The 5,029-nt window shown below is 43.8% G+C and overlaps 1 long non-coding RNA gene across 2 annotated transcripts; it reads right to left on the bottom strand.

Annotated features, from left to right (window-relative positions):
- Window positions 1–214: 214 nt before the first annotated feature.
- LOC128327048 (uncharacterized) lies at window positions 215–4,626 on the bottom strand. Of its 2 annotated transcripts, none has more exons than XR_008308424.1 (3): window positions 3,550–4,626; window positions 3,156–3,248; window positions 215–1,287 (listed from the first exon to the last, which is right to left on the bottom strand). It is a non-coding gene; the product is annotated as an uncharacterized LOC128327048 (long non-coding RNA). The 2 variants fall into 2 exon arrangements; XR_008308425.1 differs by having other exon boundaries at window positions 4,028–4,626.
- Window positions 4,627–5,029: the final 403 nt, after the last annotated feature.

The raw sequence follows: 5,029 nt of genomic DNA, 5'->3' as shown, positions 1-5,029 counted from the left end.
GCCTATTAAAAAATAAATAGAACCAAAATTGTCATGGTTTCTTCATACTGTTATTCAAAGAGAAAGCTGTATAATTCATAGGGATAATACTATGTTTAATGTGCTAGCATTTCAATATTTTGCTGCATTTATTATGAGTTTAACAGATTGCTTTTGCTTATCACTGCTCTGTATGCATTAGAACTTTCACTTGTAACTTTTTCTAAAGTATTTTAATTAAAATGGGACTGTTTACATTTGTTTATGGCACATTAATATTCCAGCATGCATAAAATTTTTACTAAATAATATTAAATAATTAAGAAGTAATACATTATTTATTGGTTCTGAAGAGTTTTCTGCAATAATGTAAAGCGTTGTGCTGCCCTGTTATTGCAAAGTCAAGTTGGTGACAACAAATGAATTGCTTCATATACCCAGCAAATATAAAAATTACTAGCATAGCTCAATTGGCAATATTTTAAAGCTTAAAGTACATCTTTGAATTCCTCCAAAATAAATATGAATATATTGTATGACAAGAAGAATGAGACTAGAAATCAAAACTGCACCTGTACACCTGGTTTCTCATCAGCATTTTATGTCAGAAAGTTGCAAGCTTGATTAGGTGCTCATAGAAATGTCCAAGGTACTATACCTTTGAGAAGCAATAATTCACACACACAGTTTCCAGAAATAAAACACTGATAAATAATTAGGTTTTACTGGCAGCATCACAATTAATGACCATCAAGCCTCTTTGCCTCAGTTCATATGTTCAGCCAGGAGTGGTACTGAAATTACATGGTGGAAAGAAGCACAAGTCCCTCCCTTCTCCCTCACAGAGAGCCTGCAGTGTGAACTGAGCCCTTCATGTGAAGATCCAATTGCATGAAGGATTGGTTCATGTGCTTCTTTAATTTTTGGAGAGGAAAGAATTGTGGAGATCGGGCCCTTATGTGACTGAGCACTCCCAAAGTTTTTTCCGTTCACATGGAAGGGGTTTCAGTTTATCTCATTTCAATTTACGGAGGAAGTTTCCATTCACAAGGCTCTCTGTGGTAGATGGTGCACTGTTCCATTGAATCTTCTCCTCCAGCCTCAGAGGAAAGGTGCCTCTTAATACTAGTTGCAGGGGAGCAATAGCAGGAGAAAGGGCAATGCCTGTGGGCACCTCTTGCCTGTGGGCTTCTCAGAGAAATCTGGTGGGCCACTGTGCAAAACAGGATGCTGGACCAGATAGGCCTTGGGTCTGATCCAGCAGGGCTGTTCTTATGTTCTTATCTCTGCATCAAGGTGACAACTATACTGTTAAAATAGCAAACTAACTTTATTAAGCAAGAACTTTAAAAACCAACATAATTAAAAGGAATATATATATTTGGAAAAACATGCAGAAATCCCTTAGAGATGTTAAATAACGGGAAATGTCCTGATTAACACTGCCCACACATAAGTTTGACATTTCCCTCTGCTGCTCTTGATGCTCCCTGAAAATATGTTCCTGACAGTCACTCAATCCTTAAGGACATATTTTCAGAGGCATTAGGGGCAGCATGTAGGGGAAGAATGGCAGTTCAGTCTCCAAATCGCAGAGTAAAGCCAGTATGGTGAGAACTCAGCTAAGCAGGAGGTCTGGAGACAGTTCTTTAAGTTTGAAGAACAAGGATTTATTCACAAGTTACAAATAAAACAGGAAAGCCTGCAGCCTAATCTAGCTGAGTTTATGGTTGAAGGGAGAGAGAGAATAACAAACAGCCATTAGGAGAGACTAAAATGGTGACTAAAATCCCTGGGAGAACAAAGAGGGGAGGAATCCTGCACTCTTTATCTATGCCCCTAAAGCTCCTAGTGGTCATTAAGAGATAACTGCTGCTGTGAGCTGATGCTGCTAGGGTGCCAGTCCTTACACAACAGAGGGAAGGGTGGATTGTCAAAAATAGTTGTACAAGCAAAACTTACACGAGGGTAGTATTAGTCTGGATGCAGCCCAATAACAGTATCCTGAACCAGGCCTGTACATAGCCAAAAAAAATTGGATTCCAACAAGACCCAGCCAACAGTAGCACTGTTAGAAAGCACCATATGGAACCCTCTCAACTACAGTGTTCCCTCTAACAGGGATTCCCAGATGTTGTTGACTACAACTCCCGTGATCCCCAGGCATAAACCATTGCAGGTGAGGATTCTGGGAGTTGTAGTCAACAACATCTGGGAATCCCTGTTAGAGGGAAAACTGAGAGGGTCTGGTGCTATTATTGGGAAACACCAGCATTCTGTCAGTAAGCCCACTCAGCCTGCCCTCTCCTCCTCCCCCCACCCCCCGTCTTTTACCTGTAGTTGGGTTGAGGCAAGGGACAGGTTGCCTCACTTCCTCTTCATCCAAAGGGAGCATTTAACCAGCAGGCTGCATTACTGGATGAGGCTTGATTTTAAAATTAACTTCTCCGTGCGTTACCTGTCCTTCTAGGTACCTGAGGGGCGTGGGTAATCCAGCAGCTGGACCACTCGGGCACCTAGGAGGACAGCTAAAGAAAAAAAGTGTTGGTTTAAAATCAGTCCTCAGCTGGCAATGCAACCAACTGGTTGAGTGCTCCTTCCAGAGGAAGATGAAGCAAGGCAGAGGGCAGTGCAGAGGAGGGGGTCCAACAGAAGTGTCAGATGATATCTCTGACAGAATAACAGCAGAGGGCCTTTTGACAATTCTGTCAGAGGCTCCCTGATGTTGCTGCAGAACTTCATTCAGTTATGCCTGGTACAAGACATGTTGGGTCTGGCATGCCTGCCGGACCCGAAACAATACACAGCCCTGCTACGAACCATTACAAACGAACTATAAATTCCCATTCCAGGGAAATCGGCAATACTTGAAGTTTAAAAATAATGGAGTTCAACCCTGGTGCTTGCACAATTTCAGAAAGTACATCAGAGCTGCAATGACTACCTCACCCAATTCCAATTTGCTATAAATTTCTAATGGGCTGTAGCTCAGAACGTCTAAAGAAAAATAGGAAGGCTCTGAGTCAGGAGCTTAATGAAGTGATGCATCCAAACCAATGAAAGCAATACTACTGACCATTAAGCACATGCAAGATGAGAATTAATACAATCCAAAATGATCCATAGGACTTATTGGAAACTTCAGAGACATGCAGATAGAGAGCCAAATTACTCACCAGCCTGTTACAGTGTTGGCTGCTGCTTTTGTGTTCTCATTGTGTGAGATTTTGTGTTGTCATACTGTGGTCTTTGAAAATTATTTCTCCATTCTGGAAAGGAACCAGAATACATATATTTATTTTATTTTTTTATCTATTTGATTAATTTATACTAGCTTAACCTGCACAGAGCACCTGCACACTTGAGTGCTCCCCTCACCCCTTGCCACAGTCCCCCTCACAGAGATCTCTCCACCCTCACCTGAGCCACACTCCTGCTCCTCCTCCTCAGTCTGGTTGCTTACATCCCCCTCACCCCTCTTGGTCATGGCTGTAGCCCCCTATTCCCAGAGACCTCCCCACCCTCACCCAAGTCCTGTTCCTCCCCACAGGAGCAGCAGCAACGGTTTACCGGGTCCTTCTTCACTGCTGCCATGGTCGCTCGATCGCCTCAGGCCACTGACAGGCCCAGTCCCATCCCTTGCCTGCCACCCCCACCCCTCCGCTAATGGCCTCGGTAGCCCCAAACTGCAGCAGTGCTTGACTGGGCCCTTCTTTGCTGCCAATAGGCAATGCCATGGCTTCTCACTCCCCTCAGGCCACTGACAGGCTTGGGCCCATCTCTCGCCCTTCATTATTTCTCTCTTCTCCTCCACTCACTCTTCCCTTCTGTCTTTTCCCCTCCCTTCTTTTCTTTTCTTTCTTTCTTTCTTTCTTTCTTTCTTTCTCTCTCTCTCTCCCTTCCTGAGTTAACAGATCTTGTTTCCTCCTCTAATTCACACAATGGCAGCCTCCTTCTCCTAAAGGGGCTCTTTCCTCCCTCATGACCCATCTTTTTGCAGACCCCTGCCTGCTATCCTTGTATATATAAAGACTAGCCAACCCCTCACAGAGTATCTGTGTGCTCCTTGGGGCCAGTGGTTACCCCGTGTTCTGTCACAGTCTCCATTTCCGGGCCCAGCCACCTCTCCTCCCCAATGCCACTTCTGCCCCCACACTTTCTTTCCCCCCTCCTGGGCCTTGCCTCTATGGGCGGGCCGGGCCTGCCACCACCTCTGGCCTCTGCGACCAGGCCCGCTGCTGTGGCGACCAATCCTCCTGGGTGTGCCTCAGCCAATCATGCCGGATAATACTGTAAGGCTTTATTTAGCTCTAGGAATGAGGTACCAGTATTAATGATGCTTAGGAGGCTGATGAAGCTTTGTCTGCGAAACGGCGAGTATCCGGAATAGCCACTTGACTTTGACTTGTGTAGTTCATATTCCTCCACCAGGGCATGCAGTGGGCTTTATCTCTCATTTACAACACTTAATTTATTGAAGCCACGCTCGACTGGTTCTCTGCAATTTGCGTGTTTGTTATTTGAAACTTTCACTTCTGTGTGGATGATATTGAGTGTTTATCAAACAAGCCAGCACCCCCCTTTCTTTTGCCCTGCTCAGCTACATCTCCATATGTTCAGTTTGTATTCTCCTGAAAGGTCATAAGGGGGTTAAGTCTGGGACTGATGACTTCCACACCCTAGTGAGACTACGTTTGATGCGGCTTTTTTGTAATTTGGAACTTCCACTATTGCATGGACACCAGTGAACTTTGCCCATTTATTCAGCAGCCCTATTTTTGCCTTGCTAGTCACACCTCCTCTGGAAATCTTGGACTGTTATTGTACATGTTAATAACTTTGTATTGTGATGGTTTGAGTATCATTGTACATATTATTCTTGTTGAAATGTTATGTTTGGATTAATGATTTATTGTTTATTAGTATTAGTAATTAGAGATTATTCTACTATTGGTTTATTGTTTCTCAGTATACATTTTCACTGTTTGGTTGCTTTATATTATTTGTATATATGTTTGCCGTAGTCACGGTGGGATTTCCCCTCCCCTCC

Source organism: Hemicordylus capensis, chromosome 5 (genome assembly GCF_027244095.1).
Source record: "Hemicordylus capensis ecotype Gifberg chromosome 5, rHemCap1.1.pri, whole genome shotgun sequence".
Taxonomy (NCBI): domain Eukaryota; kingdom Metazoa; phylum Chordata; class Lepidosauria; order Squamata; family Cordylidae; genus Hemicordylus; species Hemicordylus capensis.
Note: the sequence above shows the minus strand (reverse complement) of the source record. Positions and strands in the feature narration are given on the sequence as shown.